We start from the raw sequence: 25,450 nt of genomic DNA, 5'->3' as shown, positions 1-25,450 counted from the left end.
GGATAAAATGAAGCCTGGAAGAGGCTTGCCCAAGCTCACACAACTTGCTAGAGGTTGGGCTGGGGCTTAAATCCTCGTCCACAGGACTCCCGAATTCAGGCTCCTTTCTCTTAGCACCCAAGTGTTGCTTTGGGGTTGAGGGGAAAAAACACTGAGGGCAGAAGCAAAACACTGCCAGGAACCAAAACTTCCTCTTCTCCTGCTCATCTCGATCACCCCTGCCTCTCTGGGCCCCGCGTGGGAGGCGGGCATCAATAGACCACGGAGAATAAATACTGAGCAAGGACCAGACCCCCTTTGGTTTTGCACACACCAGCCTCCCCCAGAGGCTCACAGGTGGGGGAAGAAATGAGCCCAAACCTCTTTCCTAACTCCCCCGACATGAACTGTAGAGCTGGTTCTGGGTTAGTGAGAAGGAAGCTCACACAAATGTTGGCTTAACATTTCTAAGGCTCCTTAAATGGTGCTTAAATGATTATAAAAATAATAAACTGTCAGATCCTTTCCCTTTATTCTAGTCTCAAGTCTCTTACAGACCATGTGGCTGTGGGCAACTTGGGGAGGTCATATAACCTCCCTGAGGCTCATCTCTTCACTTTAAAAGCAGGATAATGACAGTGATATGCGGTAAAACCCAGCACGATGTACACTGGTGCATCAAAAGGCCCCAATCAACGTTTGATAATGAAATATAGGGATTGTTCTACTTATTTTGCGTCTCCTGCAGCACTTAGCATGTTCTGGACTTGTGCATGATTAATGAGTATTTTGAGACTGTCTTTACAGTTAAGAATGAGGACATGTTCTGTTAAAAAAAAAAAAATCAGCTCCACTTAAACACAGAGAAACTCTTTTTAAGAGAGCCCGTGATTTGCTGCAGGACCCATGGGGTGTTGTGGTATTGGAATTAATAATAAAGATTTGTTAATTCTCTGCTTTTGCCCTGGCTGCCTTCCAAGAGGTGATGTGGAATCCTGCTGCTTCTGCTCCAGATAAATCAATGATAATCTTCAGCCCAGTGAGGGGCAAGTCATAGGGATGTACTCCCATGTCAATGGCACGGCTAAAAGTAGATTTCTTGGAAGTCATTTACGAGAGGCTTTGAATTTGCCAGATTGCTTGCTGAGCCTAAAATACTGCACGCATGTGGCGACCTTGACTTGGCTATTTCCATGAATCCTCTTTTCCCTTAAGCCCTGACCGACATTTCCAAGTTACACGGCAGGGATCTCTTTCCGCTAATGATCATTGCACAGGTCCGGCCCATTCTCCATGCACCGCTCACTTCCTGGCATTGACTCTACTCCGATGGGAGTGGAGGGGAACACAGGGGGGCTGCATGTGACCTGCTCTTCCCTTTATAGTTCCTTTGTCAAGGCAACCTTTGGGTAGGAGAACCTTTTCTCTGTCCTTCTGTCCACTCCTCCCTTTGTTTATTCACCCACTGTTGAATGGGAAGCACGTGGCAGCTGTGAATGTACAAAGAGGGGGCAAGGTGTGGACTTGGCTTTTGATGAGCTGAATGTAGGCAGAAGAAAAGACATAAGCTAAACATCAGCGGTGATTACCTCCAGGTGGCAGGTTTAAGAGCGGTTTTTATTTTCTTCTTTGTGGGTGTCTGCATTTCTGATTTTTCCTTCAATGGGCGTATATTAGTATGTGTGCAATGACAGTCATTCAAAGGGTGAGTACGTGGCCAGCAGGTGCTGAGAGCATGGGGAGGTGTGGATGAAAGTACGAGAGGAGAGAGAGGACAGTGTCATTGCCTGTCCGGGTGGATCTGAAGACGGTTTTGGAGAAGGTCATCATTGAGCTGAGTCTGGAAGCTGGAGGGAGGTCTTGGGTGGACAGCTGTGGGATGGTGTGCCCTGCGCTTCTCTCATGTGACTCCCAGCTCTGTGGCTCTGTGCTGAGAGAGCTTCCAGGTTCTCAGATGGCTTTGCCCTTATCCCCACAGTATCACATTGCTCTTTAAGAAAGTCCCTTGTCGGGGCACCTGGGTGGCTCAGTGGGTTAAAACCTCTGCCATCAGTTCAGGTCATGATCCCAGGGTCCTGGGATCAAGCCCCACATCGGGTTTTCTGCTCAGCCGGGAGCCTGTTTCCCTCTCTCTGCCTGCCTCTCTGCCTCCCTGTGATCTTTGTCAAATAAATAAATAAAATCTTAAAAAAAAAAAAAAAAAGAAAGAAAGACCCTTGTCTAAAAGCTCGGAAGGGCCCCTCTTTGGGGAAAGCAGAAAAGCTAGAGGCACAAATTTCAGAGGTGAGGGATAGTTGCCATGCCCCCTGCTCTCTCATTCTGTAACTAAGGGCGGGCAGCTAGAACCCTGGCCTCGGACAATTTTAGCCCTTGTCACGTTCCGCCAACTGGCACACTCCAGCCACTTCAACTCCTCACTCTCTACCGCCCCCACTCCCCAGCTTCAGCATCTTGTCTGCCTGGGAAGAGTGTACAGAGAATATCAACTGCCACACAGCTCAGGTGTTTCTCCTGGGGGCGTTCCTCATCCCCAAACACACGCTCGGCCCAGATCGATCTGCCTAACTGTGGCTCTCTGGATGAGATGACCGTGTGGGTAGAGGCAGCAAGACTACGTGGGCTGTTTCTGTTTTAGGTTCACCCAGTTGCCTTAGCAACAGGAAACAAAAGGAGGCACAGCACTACCTACTAGGGCCCGATCCCTCTACCAGAGAGGCAGGGGGAAAGAAGAGAGCACTGGCCTGGAAGTGCGGAGGCTAGGCTTCCTGCTGGGGCTCTGCCGGCCACTGGCTGGCTGCTTCCCACAAGTCACCTCCCCCGCCCCCCCCCCCCGGCCTATTCTAGAGAGGACTCTCTGGATGGGCTAGAAATAATGTTAAGGAGCACAGTCCTCTGTTTTCTGTGGCTTTGGGCACAGGAAGGGCATCAGAGGGCAATTCTATGTCAACTAGTCTTCTGCGAGTTCACTTGCCACTCCCCACCTGTGAGACAGGAATGTTTGCTGACCAAGCAGACGACTCAGCTACCAACAAGCTGGTTTTGGGCCTCACCTGGACTCCCAGGGTGAGTATCCCTTTATCTGGGATAGGAGGTAATCCTGACTCTGATCCTTGAACATGAGCAAGTAGAAAGGAAACTGAAGAAATCAGAAACAATTACGAACAACACAACTATACAAATATCTGTAATAATAGAAATGATAATAAAAATAATCTCCTTGGCATGGCCTTTGAAATTTTCAGGAACTTTCCTATCCATTCTCTTGTCACATTCTTGTAATCACCCAGTAAGGCAGGCAGAGAGCAGATATTACAATGTCTGTGTTTCAGTGAAGGATACTGAGACACAGGGAGGCTGACATCCTAGAGTCTCTTGGACAACGGTGGAGCCAAACCTGGGCCTCTGTCCTCTACCCCTTGGCCTCAGGACCTATTCGTTGGACATGACCCTTGCGAGCTATTATGATATGACAGAAGCATTCTCCAACCTTGTTTGTGGCTGTGAGTCTTGTACTTAACACGTCAGACACCTATCTGATAAAGCAAGAACATCAAGATTCATTCATTCAACAACTAATTTTATTGAACACCTACTATGTGCCAAAGCTCAGAGCTAGGCACTAAGCATTCAAAGATGAACAAGATGTGGTCTCTACTCTGGAGTAGCTCCCATCTATTAGGCAGTTACTCTGGCTTAATTAAATCTCTCCCAGTAACACTGGATGTGAGTCACCAACCATGAAATCCCCAAAGTGTCACCTCCTACCCTGCAACCTTTTTGGTACCCCAAAAGAATTCCACTGTGGCTGTATTTGTGATAGGAAAAGGCCTACTTCCCTTTAAATTGGTGGAAGGCTAACCAGGAACAAGGAGAAAAGAAGCCTTAAGCCAATGCTCACTGCACCTCTGGCTCTGGCTCTGGGTGGAGCTGTAGGGAGACGAGAGATATCCCTTGGCTTGGTGAGGAGAGCCTTGGGAAGCAACCTGCCGGACAAAGGCTGAGGGCTGACAGGGAAGTGGTAAACAGCTGCAAATGGATGTCAGAAGGAAACCTGAAGCTCATTCTTTGAACGCTCTCGCCATTAAGGTCCCATCTCCACGGATGGGGAGTTGGGGGCCGCACTTCACCTATAGCAGGTAATTGTCTGAAATTGATGTGTAGTATCTTCATGGTAGAGGCCTAAAAGTGCAAACCAGCTCAACAGTGGTGGACCCCATCCCAAAGCCTGAGGGAAATGGTTTAGCATTTTTACCTCCTTCTCTACACTGGGCCAAACATGACTTGTTCTACAAACAGAAAAAGCATTCATCAGCCTTTTATACTTTCTTAAAGCAGCCTTTATCTGCTCAATAAAATGGCAAGGAGGGGACACATTTCCACATGAAGGATCCAAATTTTCAGACAAACATAAGGCTCCAGCGATATACTCCTAACTTACAGAAAACCACCTCTCACTTAGCTTTCTGCTTTCCTCTGCAGAATTTGTAGCCCAAACACATACTGTGCGTTAAACTTGGCAGATCTGAAGGGACAAGTGAAACGGATTCAGAAAAGTCTGACTGAGTTCGTGATACAAGTAGGAACATCCGAAGGGAAATTAGGGCCCCCATGGTTTCATTTTTAAAGTACACGGACATGACCCACATCGGCGGAAAAAACATTCTTTGCTTTGTTTTGTTTTGTTTTGCTTTTTAAGACCACCTTTACATGAGCCCAACTTTTTTTTTTTTAAGATTTTATTTATTTATTTGACAAACAGAGATCACAATTAGGCTGAGAGGCAGGCAGAGAGAGAGGAAGGGAAGCAGGCTCTCTGATCAGCAGAGAGCTCAACTGATCGGAGCTCGATCCCAGAACCCTGGGATCATGACCTGAGCCAAAGGCAGAGGCTTTAACCCACTGGGCCACCCAGGAGCCCCACATGAGCCCATCTTTTAAAAGAGCAAACAAATGCCCTAAGAATCAGGCTGCTGGGGCAAGTGGCAAGTGGAACTGGGCTATCCTCATGTTGTCAACATAGAAAATTAGACCCGGAACTTGGAAGAGGCCTTAGAAGTCATCTAGTTCATAGGCTTTATCTCCTGCAGCCTCTATAATAAAGTAGTAACTTGGGGAGCTACCCTTGATTGGTCTCCCACTTGAAATCTGGGACCCATGTAAACAATGTATATTTGTTTGCTAGGGTGGCTATAACAAATTACCACAAACTGGGGGGCTTGAACACCAATCTGTCTTACATTCTGAAGCCCAGAAGTCTGAGATCAAGGTATCGGCAGTGTAACTTCCTTCTGAAGGCTCATCGAGAGGAACCATTCCACCCTCCTCTCCTAGTTCCCCGCAGGTTGCCGGCCATCTTGGGCACTCCTTGGCTTCTGGAAGCATCGCCCTGATCTCCGCATTATGGATTTAGCTGGCATTCTCCCTCAGCACACCTCTGTCTCTGCGTCCAAATTTCTTTTTTAAATAAGGACACCAGTCATATTGAATTAGGGCTCATCTTAATTTAACTAATTATATCTGCAATAAGCCTATTTCCATATGAGGTTAAATTCTGAGGTACTAGGGTTAGGATCTCAACATAGGAATTTGGGGAGGAAACACAATTCGACCCATCACAGAACTCAAGCTACACTGTATCTGGTCCTTACAGCAAGGCCACAAGCCTGATGTACTTATTCTACAGACACGGCAGGCCCTGAGGGATAGGCCGTACCGGGGGGCACAGCCAGGCAGATGTGGATGGGAACCAGGCTGCCTGGGTGGTAACCCAGACCCACCTCCCATGAGTTAATGAATGTGGATAGGTTGTTTTATCTCCCTGTGCCTCTGTTTCTTCATCTGAGATGAAGACAAGGGATAATATGGGTCCACGATTTCAAAACTCTAAAAGCTCCAAATGCCCAAAATTCCATTTACAACTCATTTGATTGCAAAACTTGACCTGAAATAAATTCATTTGGCACAAAACCTGTCTTGAGTTGATCTAAGGCTGCTTATCATCTTTATTTAGGCAACGTAGACATTTCCCTCCAGAAATATAAACACGTTTGATTGCAGGATACTACTGTTGGAGATGCTGTAGGATGTTACGTATGTTGATATTATATTACGTATATGGAACATACGTGCTGGATTATATTTCTCAAGCTCCCAAATCTGAGGTCTCTGTTCTTGGTTTACAGATGGCTGTCTTCTTTCTGTGTTCTTGCATGGTCTTTCTTCTGCAGGTGTATGTGTCCTAATCTCTCTTTCATCTCTCCTTATCCAGTCATATTGGATTGGGGTCCACCTAGTGATCTCATTTTCCATGTGATTATCCCTTGAAAGGCCCGGTCTCCAAATGCAGTCACATTCTGAGATTCTAGGAGGTAGGATGTCAATGGATAAATTCAGGGCTGGGGATCACAGTTAGTCCCATAATACTATCTTAAGAAACCAGATGAAGCACCACTCACACCAGATGTGTCTCACACACTTGCTGGCTTACTTCTGCCCCAGTGGTTTCCAAAGCATGGTCCGGGATCACCTGCAATCGAATCCCTTGGGCCCTTAATAAAAAATAAGCCTGCCCTAAGCCCCTGAGTCAGACTCTGGGGGAGAGGACCGCAGGGCCCGGGGATGGACCTTGCTTGTTTCTTACATTCATGTGAAAGCTTAAGGGGATTCAGGAAAAATGACAGAGCAAGGTTACTCCCCAGCCCCGCCCTGTTGCTATTATCACTTACCTCCTTAGGGGTGAGGAGCACAGTTCATCCTGATGCTCCCACAGCGTGGTTCACCCCACAGGCCTATGACACAACCTGCATTTCTGCTCAAAGCTAGCCTCCTGGTCCCGTCCGAATAGATGACGCACAGCTTTACCACGTGGATGGCAGCCAAAGAGGCTGTTGGTGGTGACGTTCTGCAGAGCCCGAGGCTGAACCCGAGAGCAGAGCTGGAGGTGGTTCAGGTTGTGACTGACTCTGCGGAGGGACCCTACTGGCCCCCTGCCAGATCACCTAGAGGGCACAGCAGGGCCATCCATGCGAGCGCGGACTTCTATCCATGACCCAAATAGTCAACATGAGCCTACTGGCTCTCTGCTCTAGGGGCACACATGTGCCCATGCCCACGGCCATGCCCCACCCCTGCATCAGGGTGGCCACCAGTCTCCCCCATCCACCGTACCAGCAAAACAGCGGGGAGTGGGACTCTCACCAGAATGACCTTCCTGGGTGCCATGAAAACAAGTCATCATCAAAGCTGATGGTGGTGTTCCATCCCTCACCTTTCCCTGCTGGCTCCAGCTTGAATTTCTCATGCCTTAAAATACTTGCCTGACTGAAAATGTGGTGACTCACCTGGACTGGGACTGACTAGAACAGGCAGGAAGTGCTTTCTTCTGAGGCACTGTCAAAAACCAGCGTAGCACCTGAGGTCCTTCATGTCACACACATTGTTCCTGTCGAGGCAGAGGTATATTTCTTGCTCCCTTGTCAGAGCTGGAGCTGCTAAGGAAAGTAAAGTGGTCAGGGTATGTCAAACCTTGGCATCGATACCACCCCAAGTTTGAGGAAATGGGGCAGGTCCCCCTGAAAATCTTCTCCTCGTCCTCTACCTAGTGCAAGGTAGGCCCTGTTTTTGATAGGGCACAGTCTCTGAGTCCCGAGTACCTCAATGACTTATGAACTTTCTGAAGCTGGTCATTTGGAAACCTTGAATTAATTTAAAAAATAGGATAAAAAATTATACTGTCAACTAAACTGGGTTTATTGGTCCTCTCAGTTCCACCTGAATTCCACAAGCTAGACACTGTGGTACACTGGAAAATCTAGCATTCCGAAGTCATTGTAATGAACGAATACACTCTAATGAATATTAAAAGGGAACAAGAATGTGAAAGGTGACAGCACAGAGTCTGGCCCATAAATGCTCATTCCTTTTCCTGTCGTGTTTTTTTCCTGCAATTTGAGATGAGCATAATTTCTGGCTAAGTAATATTCTCATATTGGCACGTTTCTGCATGTGGCTTTGCAAACATTTAGAATGTCATAAATAATTCTTCAAGAAGAATTAGAAATAGTGGGGATACAGACCCTGAGACCAGCAGTCGCTGAAGTCATGAGCAGGGGCAGCTCCAGGACCAGCACAGGGAGCTTGCCTTCCCCCATGTGCATGCTGCCTCCTTTTCTACATCCTGTCTCCCATATCCTATCTACCCCCTCACCCTGCCTTCTGCCCTCTGGTTAGACCCAGCTCCGGTCCCAGCAGACCTCCTCCAGAAGTCCAGCCACAAAGACCTGTCTTTCCCTCCAGCTCTTCCAGTCAGAATGTCAGTTTTAGTGTTTGCTTGAATTTCCCCCTCATTCTTCCATTTATTTGGTCTCCAAAGAGAGTCCAGGAGCACCCCCTTACTGGCTGGATTATTATGGAGACATGACTTGCCTTCTTTGAAACCCCACCTCCCACTCTGTAAAGGGGGATCCTAGATTGTTAGGTTGTCATGAAGACTGATGGGAATAAAATGCATATCAGGGTAGTTTGTGAACTGGCAAGTGCCCAGAAAAGGATTATTCAAATCCCTCTTAGTATGTATACCTTCCTGGCACATAGTAAGTGCTCAAAGATTCGTGCCAGGTTATGTTTTGATTAACAATGTTTGAGTGGGAATGCTGTCTTGATCCCTAAACGCACGGGGGGATGTCCTGAGCAGCCCCCCAAGGGTTCCATTGGGTCCCTAATGTGGCTCCTGAAGGGGACCTCACCCATCCAGGCTCATGCATGGGAACATCCTTATTTTCAACCAAGAGTCTCTCACCTTGTGGGGAACAAATGAAGCCCCAAGACTAAGAATCCAAATGTTAGTTTGTTCCCACCCTCTCTCACCTAGAACTTAATTCCAGCACAGTACCTTCCCTCCCCTGTACTTTCGGGGAGTCACTGGGGTGAGTCATCCTTCAGGTACTCACAAATCTGTGTCTGGGTGCCAGGCACCGCCCCTCCCCCTGCTCTGCCATCCCGCTCTGGCAAAGCTGCCCCTTGGAGGTGAGGTCTTTCTCTCCTGTTATGCGCGTTTATGGGGGGTCTCATCATAATGATCCTGAATCTCAGTGTCTTGTAGAGTATGTAGTAAATAGTCCCATTAGCTTCTCCTGACAGCTCTGTCCAGGAACCAGCCACGGATCCAGCCTGGGCAGGGCCAAGGACAGATTCAGCCATTGTAACCACAATGGGTCCTCAAAACTCCTCCTTTCTCTGATGCAGACACTCTGCCCCTCAGTGAACTCACTGGACTTGACACCTTGCAGCTCTTCAAGAAAGGCCGATTGCTTTTCCCTGCGGGGCTTCCCACTGGCTCGCCAGCCATGACCAACTCTTAGCCCAGGCTCCAGCTTGTACCTTTTCCCTACCCAGATGAAGAAATGAAGGCTCAGAGTGTCAAGTCATTTACCCAAGGTCATACAGCCAACAGGTGGCAGAGGCCAAGGCCAAGCCCTAGAGCAAAGTCCGAACCCCAGGTTCTTTTTGATCCAAATCCCCATGATCAAAGTGGCAACACGACAAGGTGTTCCGGTCCCAGCGTCCACACAGGAGAGCACGCTGTGCTGGTCAGTTTATTGTATGTACTTCTATCCTCGGTAGGGGCCTAAGTCGCTTTCTACTTGATTTCTACTGCAATTATGCTTTAGGACCAAAATATTGGAGATTTCTTGCCCTTTCACCTTCCTTCCCTCCCTAGCTGCCCTCCCAAGAGAACTACAATTGATTTCAGTGTTATTTGGCTTATGGTTAAAAGCACTAAGGGGCTTACACAGGTGACAGAATAAGGCAAGAGCCAAGAGCCACCTAAGCCAGTGTACCGAGATAAACACAGAACCCTTGGCTTCTTCCCAAAGCCTCCACACCTGGCCATCCTACCCCAGCTCTGTGCTCCAACCTAAAGGTCCTGACTCTGAGTTCTCGTTCTGCCCCCAAGCCTGGTAACCAGTACGGCGGCGGGATCTGTGCCTCCTTGTCCCCACCCCAACACAGGTGTTCCTTCTAGCCCATTCTAACGACGTGGTGTCTGCCCCCTTCCTGACTGATACTTCCCTTTTGAGTGGGGGCCTGCACCTAGACTGGGCCCCAGCACTCTTGGTCCGGGCCCTGACCTTTTATCTTCGCTTTGCCTAAGTTCTCTTTGGGGATATAGATGTCCATCTCCCCTAGCGGCTCTCAAGGTACAAACCTTCTTCTCACATGTAGCATAAATATCCCGTTTCCTCCCCAGGCATGAGCTGCCAGATAAGAAAGTTCTTATTGGTGTGGGGTTGCACACCAGCCTGTGTTAGCCTGAGCTGGCCACGTCTTGGCCACTGTGGGGTCAGGCAGCTTGCTGCTGTCTTTGGTGGGCTCCCAATGCACCACTAGCCACAGTTCTTGGGGGCCCAGGTAACTAGGGAAACTGAATTTAGGCTGGATCTCTTAAGACCCTATTTTGTATTATATACCCCCACCCCACCTTTGTCATCCTGCCATTCTTGCTTTGTGTTTCTTCATAGTACTTATCACCATTTTGACATACAATTTGTCCCTCTCCCTTCCTCTAGAAGTAAGCTCCCTGAGATTGTGGTCTGCTTTGCTTGAACAGGGTCTAGCCCATGGGGGCAGTTCAGTGATGATAGAACGTTGAATATGTTGAATGGGGCACTGCGACGCCCATGGCCTAGGCAGGCAAGGCCAGAGCACACATACTGAGGTGCTGGGAAGACCAGGAGTTCTCATTTCTTAGCTGACACAGAGCCCAGCTGCTTCAGGGCTGCCAGGGCGGATTTCTAAATGTCCTCCATCTTGTGTGTGTGGGGGGGTGTTTCTAAAAATACTTTCCGGGCACAGCGCTGGTCACTGTGAGAAATGCAAAGCCTTCAGGCAGCTTATCATTCCAGCTAGCCTCTAAGCCAGCCACCCCGCTGAAAAATCAATCGACTGTTCCTTCCCACAAGCCCTCAGCATGCCTGCACACCTCTGTGGGCCTTCCTGTTACTGGCTTGTCTCCTTCCTTCCCAGATGTGGGCCTGTCTGACTCACTCTTGTATCCTCCAGTGCCCAGCACAGAGCAGGGAAGCCACGCAGGGTGTGATAAATATTTGATGAAGAAACGAATGCCTGGATTCCACATGCGGAGAAAGCCGGCTTCTTCTGAATTAATTATGTGACTCAAACGTCAGGGCATGATGATGACTTTATTTCTACTTATTGTGAGTAATGATTTTTTTTCCCCAAAGAGTTTTTCAATTCCGAGATGTAAATTTTTTAAATTGTGAATTTTAAGATATCCCTTATGGAACAGTACTATTTCCAAAAAGCACAGCATATATATTAGAGTAAAATTGATGATTATTTTTCCTTTCCTGAGAATTTAAGTATCTCGTTTTACTTAGAGCTGACTTTAAAAAAAAAAATTATGGGTGGAATGTTTTACAGTATTGAAAACAAAAGTCTGTGAAGAAAACCCAATGCTATCTCTCCTTGGATAATTAAACTTCTAATTATTATAAAAATTTTTTTCTTTTTTTTTTTTTTTACAGGCAATAACAAATTATCTAGCTTCTCTTGGACTTAGGAGAGGGTGATTTGCTTTAAGAAGAGAAAATAATGCACAGAGGAGAAAGTAAGACACTTGTTTTCACATTCACAAGAGGAGAGACTATTTTCTAAATGCATTTGTGAAATCCACTACACTTTAAACCATACTGGACACTTAGTTGATTATATTTATCTAATTCAATTATTAAAAACATAATCAGTATCATAAAAAAATTTAAGAGGGGAAAAATCCTGCTTTGATTTACTGTTTTTCTATATTAGTTATCTACATGGATCAATTTATGGGTAAATGCTCAAGTGACAATTCATTTCATGCTGTGGAGATACTCCACTCAGCCCTGTGTTTGAGAAAGTTAACCCCCAGAAGGCAACAGTGGTGTATGTATGCTTCAATGTGCCTACTTGCCCAAAAACCAGTACCTCGTTTTCTACTAAAAGCATCCTGATTTCCTTTAGGGAGCCATTCCTCTCTCCACTCTCAGTCCCTGAGGTGAGAAACAGTCACGTGACCCAGGCTTGGCCAATCGGGGACTGGTTCAGAGACAGGTTCATGAGTAAAGCTGGACCAATGTGAACATGCCCTGGTACCGTTGCAGGCACTATTGAGAAAGACATGCTTGGAGCTGCTGCCTGAAAGTGATGCCCATATAAAGGAAAGCAGGTGGGTGGTAAATTCAACACACACAGCAATGTGGATGTCTCAGTAAAATGGAATTTTCCTCATTTGTCCATCACCAATCTGGAGGCACTGGTTAGTAGGGGAAGACACTGGTTTAAGCCTTGGTCCAATCCAATAGTTTCGATATCCCCTTTGGGAACACATTCATTTTCTCAGATGGCCTTGCCCTTCTCCTGCCTCACCAATAAAGATGATGTGTTTGGCTCGCAGTCACCTATACCCACCATTATGGTTGACCTGATTGATCAATGCTGAAATATGCCTGGGGCAGTTGGTAAACAGGCTGTCCTGAGTTCCCTGAGCAACCCCCAGTGCCCCTTGTCTAGGACTCTCCCCAAGCTCCTCACAATTTGTCAACAAAAGGGTTAGTGCTGGAACACCAGAACACCTCCATTCAGACTGGTCAGTGCCTGGGCCTAGAAGGCCTTTTAAATGTTTTGATCACCCGCAGGGTCTATAAGGTGGAGGTCAGGTGGTGTGTGGCTTCTGTGCCCTCATAGTATTTGAGAGAAAGGGAACTCTTGGCCTCGTATGGTCCTAGAAGGTAGCTGCCTGGAGTATGCCCATCTCAGTGTCCGCTTTTCCTGTTCTAGGTGGACAGCCAGCCTCTGATACGGACGTCTGTGGATGCTGAGTTGGTGGTCTCTAGACTGAGACAGTGCTTCCAATAGAGTTCCTTGGTTGGCTTAGTCTCTGCTCTCTCAGGTACTTCTGATTTCTGGCCATGACTTTCTGCCCTGATCCTAGGGATTCCCTTGGCAGCCCATGTCACTGAGTCCCCCTGTTACAGTGCTCACCTCTGGCAAGCTGGTCGCAGACTTGCTGGTTCATCTGTGTGGGGTCTAGGCTGTAAGGGGACTAGCATAGAGTGGGAGGTCCATGCTGGACCTCCCTCCATCTGACCAGCGCAAGGCTACCCAAGGTCTCCTTTTCATAATTCCAGGGGAGAGGGGGTAACATGGGAGAAGGTCTTCTTCTGCCTGTAGGGTTAGTCCTTACTTTTCCAATACTATTGCTCCCCCTAGGCCTCTTTCCTATCTTGTTCTGATGTTTCTGTACCCCACGGTCCCCCCTTCTCTTCCTGTCTAGACCTCTCATACATAAAACTCCCATTTTAGTCTACCGAACCCAGTCCTTGCTCTGCTAAAGAAGAAAGTAATGGGGGCGCCTGGGTGGCTCAGTGGGTTAAGCCTCTGCCTTCGGCTTAGGTTATGATCCCAGGGTCCTGGGATTGAGCCCTACATCGGGCTCTCTGCTCAGCAGGGAGCCTGCTTCCCCTTCTCTGCCTACTTGTGATCTCTCTCTCTCTCTCTCTCTGTGTCAAATAAACAAATAAAATTTTAAAAAAAGAAAAGAAAGTAATGGAAGGTAGGGGGTACTTTCTCAAGGTTAAGAGCTTGAATTACATGGCCATTGTCTTGCTCCAAACTCTACTTTTGAACTGTGAAGCTCAGTGTTGCCTTTTCTTTATCTCTGTCTATCTTCTGGGAAGATCCTTCACCCCCTACTCCCACCAGGCAGATGAATGCCTTGAGTACACTGAATTCATATGTCATAAACCCTACTATTCCCAACAACATCTTTTAAGCCCCTGAAATCTAACCCTACCCAAAGCCAGTCTACTTAGTTCAGCAAACTATTGGATTCCATTTTGGGTTTAGGTGGTTAGAGTTGGGTTTCAGTCACTCGCCACCCAGAGTCCTGACAGACCTGGTAATAAGAGGGTCTATGTCACATTATTTGGGGTGGCATTGAGCATAATTCTACATGTAAATGAGGTTAATTAAATGCACCTGACAGACTGATGCCATGGCTAGATCCATGACTCAATCAAAGCTTGTTTTGAAGAGCTCCTCAAGTCCATCCCTAACCCTTTCAAGTGCATTGCCTCCTCTCACATGGTAGAAGAAAGAGAATGAAGGAAGAGTAATCTTTCCTTTGTGTTACATGGGGACAGAATACCTTCTCCTCCCGTTTACTCTTGTGGAGGTTGAACTTAGACCCCATTCTCTTTCTCCCTATTGACCCATCCTGCCTCTCTTGACCCTGTCAGCATGTTTCAGTTTCTCATAGTAAGAAGACACTGACAAAAAACTCGCCCAGGCACTCCAGCTATCATTTCCCCTTCTCTGCCCAACTCTTCTCAAGCAGTGAGCTATACCCACTTTCCCCGCTGCTCCTCTTCCCTGACTCCATTTGCCTCTAACCCCTTGTGACCCAGTTTCTGCTCTCATAGCCCCACCGAAACCAGGGTCACGTGAGTCACCGATGACTTGACTTCCTCATGGTCCAAATCAAAGGTTACATTCCAGTGTTCATGTGCTGGGCATCTCTGTGGCATTTCCCACTCCTGATCACTTCCTCACCCTAGAAAACCTCCTCATTTGGACTGCTTGATGCCTCTTTTTTTTTTTTTTTAAAGATTTTATTTATTTGACAGAGAGAGAAACACAGCGAGAGAGGGAACACAAGCAGGAGGAGTAGAAGAGGGGGAAGCAGGCCTCCCACTGAGCAAGGAGCCCAACGTGGGGCTCAATCCCAGGACCCTGGGATCTTGACCTGCTCCAAAGATAGTCATCCAATGACAGCCAAACAGGTGCCCTGATGCTTTTTTTTTTTTCCTAGTTTTCTTCTCACTTTTCTGCCCTTTTGTCAGGACCCCCATCTGACCCTTAGCAGCTGGTATATTTCAGGTTCACTTCTCATCCACCCCATGATCTTCCCATTTGGCCCACTCTCTGTGGACCATCTCATCCCAGCCCCAGCTTCAGTGATGACCTCTGTGTTGACTATTTCCCACAGGGCACTTCTAGGCCTCTCTCTGGTGGGCTTGGCACGCATGTTACTAATTACATTCTAGAGGTCCCATGCACATAAAGAATGTGTTCAAAACATGCCATCTTCCTCTGAGTAAAGGGTAAAGTTGAACAAAGAACCTGGGAATCCTTCTGGATTTCCCATTTTCCTTTTCCCTTTCCCTGCTTACTGAGCAGAACCTTGTACTTGGCAGTATATAGTGTGCCCTTACAGCCGTGTGCTTGAGTGGATAGAAGAACTACAGGGACACAGAAAATCAGTGCTCTCCAACTTGAGTCTAAAACCTTTTATAGCGTTTCAAGGCTCCTTCACTAGCACGAGGACGCTGTCCCAGATGATCTTCATCTCTGGTGATCTACAACCCCAGACTCCTCCAGTGTGCTTAACCACCATTCCTGCTGATTCACGTAAATCCACTTCTTCTTGTGCCTGCCCTACCTACAAAAAGAGGACAGAGACCCCTGTAATAGAGTAGGACTCCAAACATAAATGAAACCACCTTTGCAGAATGCATTTCGCTCTGATAAGGGCTCCTGATGTATCTTTGCAGCCACCGTGAGTCACAGTGAGAGCTGGAAAAGGAGGGAGAGCACAGGGCAGGTGGGAGCAGCTGGTGGAAAGATAAACAGAGACCATTTCCTCTGGTCTCTGGAGTGCCAGGTCATGTCACCCCATGGACGTCTCCCCGAATGCTGCGTAGGGGAAAGTACCTTCCCTCTTGTTCTGCATGACTTCTGTCTGGAAATGAGTATCTTGATGGTCTCATGAAGGCCTATTTGCCTACCAGTTCTACCTCTCAAAATACCCCAGAACACTGACTTGAGTGCCTTTCACGTGCAGTGACCGTTCTAAGCAATGTGTACCTTATCTTATTTAAACTCTGCGACCCAGGAGGTCGGTCCTATTTTATCTCTTTTTTGCAGACCAGGAAACTACTACTTAGAGAGGTTAGCCACTTCACTAAGGCCACCCAGCTAGCAGTGTAGTCTAGCAAATCATCAAAATCAAACCCAGGGCTGTCTCATTCTATGCCCAAGTCTGGGGCACCCATCGTCACGTCACATTGCTCCTGATGTATTCGTGGTTATCTTTCATACCATGAAGACATTTAGTACACCTCATCCAGGAACTTGATAAATGCTCACCAAAGGAGCACCTAAACCATGCCACTAAGAGCCGGATCTGGTCCCAGGTGCCAGAATTCAGAAATGCAGCTTTGGTCACTTCCCAAGCGCTTCCTTGGATCAGTTTCCTCGTCTGTAAAATGGAGGCATGAAGCAGAAGCCTTGTAGGGAGCCTGCGCCTTTAGCTCCCTGTGGCTCCCTTCCAACTGTGCAGGGTCCCCAAGGTGCCTCCAGGAAACCGAAGAGCGCCTAACCCACGCAGCTACCTCCTCCGCGGGCTGACCCCGGGACCCGCCGCCGACGCATGCGCGCCCCCCACCTCCCGCGCGGACGCACCCCCACCCCACCCCCTCTACGCATGCGCTGGCTCCGGCCGCCGGCGCGGCTGTCCCGGCAGTAGAAGCGAGTCCCTCCCCCGGCGGTGGGGAAATCGGTGTTCCCTGCCAGGAGCGGGAGCGCTTGCCAGGAACGAGCCTGCAGCGGAGGCTCCCGGCCCTCATTAGGAAAGGCCAGAGTCTCTCCTAAGGCCCTCGGGAAAGTTGCTCCCCGCGCAGGAGGGAGTGTTCCGGCCCGGGCGCCTTTGTCCTGGACGTGCCGGGCGGCACGGAGGGGCGGTCCTGTCCGGGCGCGGATGGGAGCGCTGTCCCGGCGCCGCGGCCTGGGGCGTGGAGGAGGGGAACGGGGCGGGTTTTCCTCTCCAGCGCCGCACTCCTGATCAGAACGAAAATGTCTAACGAAAATGTCGGAGGTCACCGAAGACCTGTATCTGGCGAGGGGTGGGGAATGGGACGTGTGAGGCGTCACTTGATAGTACAATCTGCTAAAGGGAGGCAGGCAGTGCCGGGGGGTGGGGGCAGCTGCTGCTTAGAGATGAATAACAAAACCTGGACAGCTATTTTTACACACTGGTTGAGACGTGTGTTGTGTGTTGGGGTGTGATGGGCGAGGATGTGGGGAGAAAACATGTGCAGCCTTTATCCTACCCATCCTCCTGTGATCTGATTCCTCTTCCTGCTGCAGAGTCCCTCCTCAGAACTTAAGGTTTTGTATTTTTTTGAAATCGGGGAAGAAAAAAGGAGGCTAATCAAAAAGTTCCCTGAATGGTGAAAATAAACAAGATCGCAGCATTTTGATTTTGCCTCTTTGATCCCCTCAGTCCTTCTTCCACATTGCCGTCTTTTCAGTTCTTTTCAATGTCCGAGTTGGAGGTTATCTTTTCCCTAGTGAGTTAAGGTGGGATGATGGCCTTGAGAAGGGTTGGATCAGTGGGCTGCTGGAGCCGGGAATATGGAGCTCTTCTGCCAAATTGCCATTCAGGTTTTCATTCTTAAGGGTATGACTTTGTCCTACTAGGACTTAAAGTCCTTGCTCAAACAGGGGTTTTTCAGGCCATGATAAGTGCTAGGAAGGCAGAAAGTTGTCCAGAGAGGGTGGTTGCCTTGCATTTTCAGCTGGTCTGGGCCAGCCAGAGTCTGCGTGTGTGCTTTCCTCTGTCAGAATAAATGTAGTGCTGAGCTCACCACTCCCAGGAGATGTGATGTGGGAGAGAGCTGCTTGCGGAATCATTGCTGACATCAATTCATTTTGGATTACTTAATTTACTTTGAGCTCATTTAACTTCATTGCATTTTCTTCCCAAGCCCTAAGAAGTCTGGAAAAGATACTAAATATAATTTAAAAAGTTAAACTAGGCATGAAATAACCCCCAAAATTAAAGTGATGCTGTCGAGATTCACCATCTGAAGGGTTTGCTTAGGTGAATTTTAGTGTTCTTTTTTAAGACTTATAGAAACAAAAAAAAAAGAAGAAGAAGAAGAAGAAAAGAAAACCTTCATGGAGGCAGAAAGTTTACCTGGAAACTCTTTATTTAATTTGTCACTTCTAAGATTCACCGTATCATGATAAGAATATAGGGTGGGAATGTGTGGGGCTGGTGAAAGAGGGTGGGGGGGTAGTTTTAAATGATGACTAATGTCTCCAACAGTACTCTTTGCCTTCTGCAAAGGGAGCTTGGATTTCAAAGTTACGGAGAAGCAATCTACCCTGAAAGCTGCCACAGTGTCCTAGGTTCTGGCACAGCTGGGCTCTTTGAAGTTCATTTACTTCTTCTAATAGCAGGTCAAGGAAGATGGTATTTTACTAAGGAGATAATACAATCCGGGGACTCTTTCATAACAGAAGACCTCCAAACACCCACATTATCTGCATGCCAGTTCCTTTTTAGTCAAGTTTGAGGGGAGACCCTCAAGTTATTATTGTTGTTTGTTTTCATGTATGTTTGTTTTGTTTTTAAAAACATAGGAGACTCTCTGTATTTAAATGGCTGCAGACCCTGAGAGCTTTCAGACAAGCCAAAAAAGTGGGAGCAGGGCCATCCACATACATCTCAGGGGAAAATTCTGACCTAGTCCTCTTTCCTCCACCCCTGCCCCCTGCCATGTGGTATACTTCAAATGTGGGCAAGTTGCTCTCCTCTCTAGCAACCTGTCACTCTGTCCATAGCAATTACACCCAGGTCTGAGAATCAGAAAACCAGACCTCTAAAGAGATGAGATCTCACAAGAGGTCAGTGTCAATAATCTGCTATTGTGGATATTCTATCAGATATCACATTTATTTGCAAGAAAAGAAAAAATCGAAACTGTCAGAGTTCAAAAATCAGTTTCTGTTTTGTAATATAGTACAGGAAAAAGGGTTCCGGAAGTGGCAACTTAATTTGTATCTAATTTCAGCTAAGTAATTGCAGACTGCTTCCAGCTTGAATGAGCAGTGAGGTATAGCTCGCAGTAGTTTCTTATTTTAGTGGTACTCCCTCAGGATGAATGTTAGTTATTTTCAGTTGCATGTGGGAAAACCAAGGTCCGCTGCCAAGCCGTGGCAAAGTTGGCATGGCGCGTATGAGCTGTCAACCACGATACTTAGTTCCACTCAGATTCATTTCTAATTTTCAGTTGGCGTGTGACCTTTCTCTTGATTCAATTTGGGGTCCTGATCACTTCCTTTCTCTGCCTCCCTACCTTCCCACCTCTCTCTACCCACACAGGCAGCTTCTGGCTGAATCTATCTAATAATAACAGCGTGAGTGCCAAGTGGGTTGTATAAAATCCTTAGGGAGAGACGTGAAATGAAGCACACTGTTCTTCAGGGCTCCTAGGGACCAGAGTGTACCCATCGACAAAAACAAACTAATATGCAGTGAAATTATAGGTCTTTCTATATAATTTATGAAGAATGAGATGATGCTGGGCTTGCGTCTTAAATAGCTCTCCTCTATGTGGTAGGCGGCCTCCAAAGCAACCCCAGGGATCTCCACCTGTTAGTTTTCACACCCTGTGTAAACCCCCTCACCTGTGGACATGGGGGCTGGATCTGGCAACTCTTTAAACAAATAGAATAAAAAAAGTAATGGGATGTCACTTCTGAGATTAGGTTAAAAAAAGACTATGTCTTTCTCTCGACCTCTCTTCTTCCTTCCCTCTCTCTCTTTCTCTCTCTCTGCCAACTGACATGTTGTGAGCTGCCTTATGGACAGGCCCATGTGGCAAGGAACGGATGTCTTCAGCAAGAAGCCAGCAAGGACCTGAGACTTGCCAACAGCCACGTGAGTGAGCCTGGAAGGTGATCCTCCCTCAGTTGAACCTTGAGGTGACCGCAGGCCCTGGCCAACACTTTGATTGCAGCCTGTGAGACCGTGAGTCAGAGGACCACTAAGCAATGCCTGGATTCTTAACCCACAGAAATAGTGAGATAATACATGTCTGTTGTTGAATTTATTATTATTTTTTAAAGATTTTATTTATTTTTGAGGCAGGAGTGGGGGAGAGTGAGAAAAGCACAAGCAGAGGGAGCAGCAGAGAGAGAGGGAGAACCAGGCTCCCAGCTGAACAAGGAAGCTGATGTGGGGCTCGATCCCAGGAGCTCAGGATCATGACCCGAGCCCAAAGCAGAGGCTTAAGCGAAGGAGCCACCCAGGCACCCTTATGCTTATTGTTTTAAGCACCTAAGATTTGGGGTAATTTGTTATGCAGCGATAGAAATTCTAATACTAATGTCTAAAGCAGGTAGTTAAGATCCTTTGTGACCCACCAATGCTGTCTCCAGTCTCACCTCTGGCTATAGCCCCACTGTCACCCCAGGGCCATCACTTTTTGGTCCCACCTCATTCTTAGGTATCTTTGCAGTTTTGTATCAGCTATTTTTTTTTTTTTTCTTTCTGCCTGAAACAATCAGTCTCCACTTCTCCAAATAAATTCCTGCTCACCCCTTGACTTGGCTTCCATAGGCCCTCTGGAAAACCTCCCTAATTCTGTTGGGCCGAGCTTCTATCCCTGCCTGTGTTGTCGCCTATCACACCGTGCACTCCTGATTGACTGGCCTGCAAGGCTGCAACTCCTGGAGTGCAGGACACTTTTCTTCATCTTCCAGTCCTTGATGCCTAGCCCAGCACAGAGAGAAAACCGCATTCCTGAGATGGATGGGTGTCTGTGCTGTAGAAGCAGGGGTCCTAGCAGGAGAGCTTCTGGTAGCTAGGTGCACTCCCAGCCGACTTGGGAATCTTACAAAAGCATCCCCTAACTGTGCAGTAGAAAAATATGTCAATTAATTGGACCATACATGAATTTTGAGCTCTCGGTTAGCCCCTCTAACACTCCAGCAGCCCGCGGTGTTGTTAAGCTCTCTTGTCCCAACCCTTCAGCCCTTAAGCCAAGGTCAGGGAGCTTGGAAGTTGACAATCCTGTAATCTGAGTTGCTGTCATCCTTTCAACTTGTGACCTTTGAATTGATATGTTTCACGCATCATGGACCTTCTTTCCTTCATATTTAGAGAAAACTAGAAAGGAATCATGAAGTCCTCTCTAGGGACACACCTGCAAAGAGAATGTCGCATTTCTGTCTCAGATAGTAATCTAGCCCACGAAGAGAGGGTTTATTTCAGGGGGTGCTGTTGTAGGATCGAACAGGTGTGGAGTACATTGTAAGCCTCTCTGTTCCATCACTGCGTCTTGACAATTATGCATCCTAAATAGAATTCCCCGCTCCCTGCGCTATGCCCACCTTTGCTCTCCTCCTGGTCTCGAACTCACCTGTAACTGCTTCCTAACTGGTCTCATGACATCCACTTATGACCTTTTCCACACTCTTCTCTGCAGGGCAGCTGGAGCAGTCCTTCTGCAATGCCTCTTTGATCACATGGCCCATCCTCGTAAGGCCTTCAGTGCCCACCCAACCCCGCCCCCCCTCACTGGCCACGTCTGTCTCAAGATCAGCCTTGTCGTGCCTCCTGCCTGCCTTGCTGTGTGTACTTTGGTCACACTTGAGTCTTTCCATGGCCAAGACCTACCTGTCCTGGTTAATCCTATTGGTCCTTCGAATTTTATTTCATTCATCCCTTCCTCAGAGAGTTTTTTGACATCTCTGATTAAACCAAACCCCTTACGACAGCCTCAGAGCTCCCCACACTGCAGTGTCCCATTAACTTGTGTGGGTATTCAATCAATGTCTCTCCTTTTCTATTGTGGAGGTGCCACAAGAGCAGAGCCTTGTCTGTTTTCCCTGACATTGTGTTCTTGGTACCCAGCCTGACCTGGAAAAGGGCAGGCCTTCAATTAGTGTGTATTGAGAGAAGGAAGGAATTATGAATCCATGGGGGGAAAAGCAGGGAGAATGAGGATTTAATGGAGCCCAAAGCTGGGGCACGGGAAGAGAATCTGAATGCACACCATCCTAAAATAGGATGGTGGAGTGTCTTCAGACTAATTATAACATTTGCAGAGGGCACAACATTTGTAGTTGTGTGTCTCTTTCCTTCCCCCAGGCCCCAGCAGCCTCAGGGAAAGCCACAGATTTCAGGTCTGTCCCCAGAGGTCTTTGGCTCTGCCTTCCCACCCCTTCCACACTCTCCAGCCACACTGGCTCTGCCCCCGTGGGGCCTCTTGCACGCTCTCTTTTGCCCAGGGGGAAGGGCTGACTTGGGCAAAGAACCCCCAGACCCTTTCTCAGGGGCTCCAGCGTTTGCGCCCTCTAGCCCAGCACTGCCCTGCAATTCTCACCCGGGGCACCTCCTGCTGCTGACTCTCAGTTTCACCCCGCCCCAAAGGGGCACCAGGCTCACATTGCTCCCGCTGCTCCTGCTGGTGCTCCTGCCCCACAGAGGGGCACGTGCTTTCCTCCGAGTGTGGAGAGTCCATCAGTGGATTGCAGTGGAGCATAGTCCATTCTCCTCTCCTCTCCTGGGATTCCCACCCTTCCTCAAGGGTCATCTCTCTCAGTAGTTTTGTGGCAGGTAAGTCACTTCCCCTTATTTGTTCACGAATCTTCAGTTGACAAGTCTAAGATCTGCCAGTGGTTTCGCTTCCCAACCCCTGTTCCTTCCAGGGCTCAGGCAGCCTGACAGTACGCAGGGTGGCAGCCATTCTTCCCACAAACATTTACTGCCTCAGAGGGAAAGAGAGACAGAGACAGAAACTGAGACACACACACACGCACACACACACACACACACACACCAGAGAGAGAGAAAGAGAGAGGGAGGAGCGAGCTGATGCCCTCACCCCAAGGGACTTGTCATCTTCTGGGGCTCCTTTACAGGTCCCTTCACCTCTGGATGAGATGCATTCACCTCAGCTGTCAGGCCAGGGCTCAGACTCTGTCTTCTCTACACTAATTTTTGCCAAGAGGCAGGAATTTAGAAGAACATTAATCTGTTTCCTTCCAGCTTTGCCTACACAGATGACAATATTATTACCCTCAGGCTTTCAAAGTGAAAGTCTACACAGAGATCACAGAGTCCAGGAGGGCTCCTGAGTCATTGGAGATAATTACCTTTTTTTCTTTCTAGGTCTTCCAGAGCTGTGAATCAGCAACGTGCAAAATGGGAGCTTCAGCAAAATTAAAGGAGGCTTGAAGTGAGCAAAGCAGAGCAGAGTGTGGGCAGGAGCCGAGGGCTGCCACAGTGGGAAGATCACGCCATGTGTCATCTGAGGGAGCTCCTGGCAGTGTCTGCCTCTGCTGGGACAGATCACGGTGACTTGGGCAGAGATGGAAATACCCAGCACAGCCACAGTACTCCAGAGGTGTCCGTATCAGGACAGCCTGTGCCAGCCTCTTTCTAAACCTGGCTCATTTGAACAAAGCAGTTGCTGGACTAACTCTGCTGTGCCGAGAGCCCATGACAAATTCAAATGCCTCTTCCCCTACTGCCTTATTCTGGAGGCACAGAACTGAGAGCTTCTTAGTGGCACCAACCTGATAACATGGCGATCAATGGATAAGCTGTCGCTTCCCTGGACTGTGAGCTCCTCCAGGTGGGAGCCTTGGCATCGTTTCCTCCGTGTCTCCAGGGCTGGGCATCTAGAAGTTTTCTGATGAACAAATGAATACCTCTCCGGACATACGGGATGCACGAGAGGCTTCTACAGTGGGAAACGTGTACAGCACCCAGTACATGTGGAATAGTACATGTTTAATAGTACTCTGTTGGTTCTGCACAGTTTGTAGGATTCAAAGAAGGAATAATGTGTCCTTTCTAGGAAAGGCACGTCTGCTATGGAGACCACTCAAGGGACAATGTCTGCAAGTTGGGGATGGGGGCAGGCCGAGATAGACAAAGGCCCCAGGAAAAGACCACCGGAAGTGGAGGTGTTCATCCCAGGGAGACCCAAGGGTCTCCAGGCAGAGCTCTGATTCTCCAGGAAATCCACAGACAGTGCTTGGGAACAGGCCCGGGTCGGGGTGGGGGATGGGGGGGGAGGCATGCTCTCAGGGAGCCATATTTCAGTCCTCACAAAGCCTGGTAGGATGACTCCCACGCTTTCCCATGCTTGTCCACTAGGGGGCAGGCAGAGGCAGGGGAAGAAGTGAGGTGGTGGCCGGTGGGCTCCAGAGCTGGGCTCTTCAGGCTGCGTATTCAGGCCCACATATAACACACAGGGCTGTTTGTGTTACTCAGACAGCAGGGCCAGGCCTCTCTTCCTGCTTGTCATGGCCTCTGCGATTTTATATGCGACATCAGATACCACGCGGCCATGCGAACCAAAGTACACAGCTTGGTGTGAGTGTTAATAAACAAATTTTAAAAAGTGATCCCTGGTTTTCTTATCTTGCTCACCATTGGTGGTTTTTCTCGTCATGTCTCACGTATCCTTTATTCTCCTGAACAATCAAGACGTACCTGAATTCCACCACTTTTCAAGATGAAAAGATAAATGAGGAAAATGTGCACTGGTCTCCTGTTCATCAAGCCTTCAAAACAGCTACTCATTTCCTCACCAGCCGAGTTACCTCTTCCTCTTGCTACCCTCCCATGTACCAACACATCATTTCAAGGGAAAATTCTTTTCTTGACAATTCCCACATGCCTTGAAAAGTCATTTCCTCCTAAGAAACTCCAGGTGAGGGAAGCACTTCATTGGTTTAAGTTGTTTTTTTTTTTTCCTAAGCACCAAGGATTAAATGAAAACAACACAACTCTCCTTCTGTACACATCATTCTCATATCGAAATTATTGAAAATGGATCTGGGCCTAAAATAACCAAGCTGAGTGTAAATGAATAAACATTTTACTAGGCCCGACTACAGAAATGAAATTCTTTGTGTAGAAAGGAATTGCTTCATACAAAATCAGAGGGTTTGAAAGTGGCATTCTCCTGCCTGCGGAGAATGTCCGCTTAGAAGCCCATCAACGCTTGATAACCTTAACAGAAAGCTTTGCTTTAATGAAGTTAAAGACTCTTTAATGAATTGCATCTTTAATTGGAATGAGAACAAACCAACCATATTACATGAGCCAATGGAGAATGGAAGAACTGGCCTAAAAGGACTGGTTTTCTAATGGAATCAGAATTCTTATGCAAACCTTTTTATGTTGCAGTCTTTTTTGAATGCCACCCCTGATTTCATTCCAATAGTAATCACAGCTGAGAAATATCTTTTAAAGATAAAGCATGATGTCGTTACTTTAATGGTTTGCAAAATGGTCTCAAAAATTACCTAAAAATATGCATTTGTGATGCTACCATAGATGAGTTCATCTAAAATTGTTTGATTTCCGATTAAAAACACAAACAGGCTTGGATATATTTGGACACAGATGTTGCTGTAGTTTCCAGATTCCATTGTTTAAAGGTATTCCATAAATATGACAAAAAGTGTTGAGAAGGCAACCATCTGATTGGGTATTCAGGCTTACAAAGAAAGTAATTATAGGGCCAGAGCCTGGGAGCCAGCCCTCATTCATCTAAATTCCCTTTCGCATATCAACATAGCTTGACCTTGATTTTTTTAAATG

The 25,450-nt window shown here is 47.7% G+C and overlaps 1 long non-coding RNA gene across 4 annotated transcripts; it reads left to right on the top strand.

Annotated features, from left to right (window-relative positions):
• The first annotated feature begins 10,915 nt into the window (after window positions 1–10,915).
• LOC309844852 lies at window positions 10,916–24,237 on the top strand. 4 transcript variants are annotated; one of them, XR_014300930.1, is made up of 4 exons: window positions 10,916–11,195; window positions 12,817–12,928; window positions 19,682–19,765; window positions 23,003–24,237. It is a non-coding gene; the product is annotated as an uncharacterized lncRNA (long non-coding RNA). The 4 variants fall into 4 exon arrangements; XR_014300931.1 differs by lacking the exon at window positions 23,003–24,237 and adding an exon at window positions 21,315–21,628; XR_014300929.1 differs by lacking the exon at window positions 19,682–19,765.
• Window positions 24,238–25,450: the final 1,213 nt, after the last annotated feature.

Source organism: Mustela nivalis (assembly GCF_964662115.1).
Source record: "Mustela nivalis genome assembly, chromosome: 1".
Taxonomy (NCBI): Eukaryota; Metazoa; Chordata; class Mammalia; order Carnivora; family Mustelidae; genus Mustela; species Mustela nivalis.
Note: the sequence above shows the minus strand (reverse complement) of the source record. Positions and strands in the feature narration are given on the sequence as shown.